The following is a 2,466-nucleotide window of genomic DNA, read 5'->3' on the forward strand; positions in this document are numbered from 1 at the left end:
AGAGGACGACATCGCTCTGACTCGTACGGCCCCGCTGGCTCCGCCGGCTTTCCAGAAGTCCCGTTCCCGCTCCACGACCGTCTCCGTGGAGCTGGTGGCACCTCCCGTGGGGCCACCCAAACCGGTTATCGCGTTTCGTCCGGCTGCCCCTTCGGCCCCGGCGGCCGACGTCCTTCCCGTTGCGCATTCGGACGTCGCGCGCGACCACGCCGCTCCTGACGGCGTGTCCTTCGGCCGTCGTCCTCCTGTACCTCCTCCCTCCTCTACCAGTCGGGAGGGGGAGGTGGCCTCTGCCACGCGGTGGTTCGAGGTTCCGTCTCCCGATGCCCCATTGCTCTCTGTCGACGAGCTGCAGTACCCCTGGTCGGGCAGGGGCCGTTCGGGGGTCACCGTAGCGGAGGTGATCTCGCGTTCGTGGTTGCGCCCCGACCTCGCCCGCGTATTCAAGATATACGAGGCGGGCGGGTCGGAGGAGGCGTCGTCGGCCCTTTGTCGTTTGATGGCCGAGAGCGCTGGCGTTGGTTATGAACTCCCGGACGAGTTGCCGGGGGACCGTACTTTCGCCTACAGCGTGGCGGAAGTAATCTATGTTGACCGCTTGGGTGCACTTCTGACGGAGTCGGCGCAGGTAGACCCCCGACGCTTCGTACTGTCGGGGGTGGCGGGGCTGTACGTATCGCCCCGCCCCTACGCCTTCACCAAGCCTCTCGTCGCTCTCCAGAAATCATCCTGTTCTCTGATGCGGTTATACGGTGTGGGTTTCGGTCACCACGATTGGTCGACCTACAGGGGAAAGAACGAATCGGATGGTCGCGTCGTTCCTTCGGTCGCCCTTGCGTCCGGCTTCGCCGTCGGAGACTTGGCGGCCCTCCCCGTGAGCGTGCGGGAAAGCTTTCCTTCCCTGGGGGTACATCCCCTGTTACCCTCCATCCTAAAACATCTCGGCATCGCATGCCTTGATCGTCAACACCCAGCCCACCCGCGGCTCGTGTTTAATTATGAGCGCGAGTGGGCGTGGTCCGTATGCTGCGCCTTCATGTCGGAGGTGTGCATGAACAGGCGGGCATTCGTTCAGCCCGGCCCCACGGTCGCGTTCGTGAGGCGCGTGGCGTCGGGCCTTCCCGACGTCGCCCTGAACCCATCCGAACACGGGTCTGCTCACGTCCCTTGGACGTTTGGCCATGCCATTGGTCTCATGGACCGTGCCAGCGACGTCACCCCTCGCAACCACCGTTCGTGGATGGACTATACGACCGGAGCTCGCAGCTCCTATCTCACGTACGATCTCACGGCGGACGCCTTCATAGCGCGTTCTCCCGTCGTGCCGTCGGTCTCCGGTCATGTGCAGCCGAGGGGAGGGGTCGGGTCTGAGCATCGGCGCGGCCGTCGTAAACGCTACAGTGACCTCGACGCCGAGGCCATGGACTCCGTTGGTATCGCGATGAACCCCTTTCGGCCGACGTCGGTCGCCGGCCGTAATCCTGTTTGGGACCCTGTCTCCGCAGCGACTGTCCTTCCCATCCCACCGCTCGATGCGGTGGGACAGGAAACCCCCCGAGGGCGTCGCGTACGCAGGCTGGTGCTCCCCCATGGAGAGCTGGCGGCGTCCGCCAAGGTAGTGCGGGCGTTAGGCGCGGCCAGCCGGCGCAGTTGGACCATAGGCGGGTTGGTCGATACCCTGGCTGACTGGTTCCTCACTCAGAGCGATGAAGCGCGCGATCTACGTGACGACCTAGCGAGGCGCTCCGCGGAACTGCAGCGAGTCAGCCGTGAGCTAGGGTCCATGCGCGAGGCATCCGAGCGCCAAGCCGCGGCCTACGAACGGGCAGTGTTCGATCGCGAACGTTATCGACGCGAGCGCGACCGACTGCGGTCGTGGCAGTCGGTACCGCCGCCTGCGGGCGACGTTCCCCAAACCCCGGCTCCTGCAACCATCCGCGACCCGTATGCGGGGTACGAGCCCGACCCTCGCCCGTCTCGGGACGGGGCGAGCGGTGAGGATACCACACGGGTCGCTATGCCTACCCTGGCGGACATGGCAACCGGCTTACCACGGCACCCGGGGTACTATCCTCAAGCCAGTTACGATTCGGGGGCTCGCTTGCCCCCGAATGACCCGAGCCTCTGACCTTGTCAGCGCGTAGGTCAACCGCGCGGGGCTTCCTCCTCCCCTTGTCGGCGAGCAGAGGGGGCCCTGGCGCCTTTCCACAATAAAAAACATCTTCCTGCCGAGTCGTTTTCGTAGTACCACATCCTTCCGTTTTGGTCCCCACCCGCAGCCCGGCGCCAGTTCTCCTTACCGACCAACGGCAAACGAACGACGGTTCGCTGCGCGTAGCTATCGCCCTTCTACTCGACGCCCTCCCCTTTGCCTTCGGTTGGCGGGGGCTGTGGTGAGGAGGTTATACAGCGGAGGCGGGCGCGCGGCCTTGTCTTTCTTTGCGTCCCTCGCCATTACGGGCGAGG

This window comes from Chondrus crispus, genomic scaffold, assembly GCF_000350225.1.
Source record: "Chondrus crispus Stackhouse genomic scaffold, scaffold_91, whole genome shotgun sequence".
Classification (NCBI taxonomy): Eukaryota; Rhodophyta; class Florideophyceae; order Gigartinales; family Gigartinaceae; genus Chondrus; species Chondrus crispus.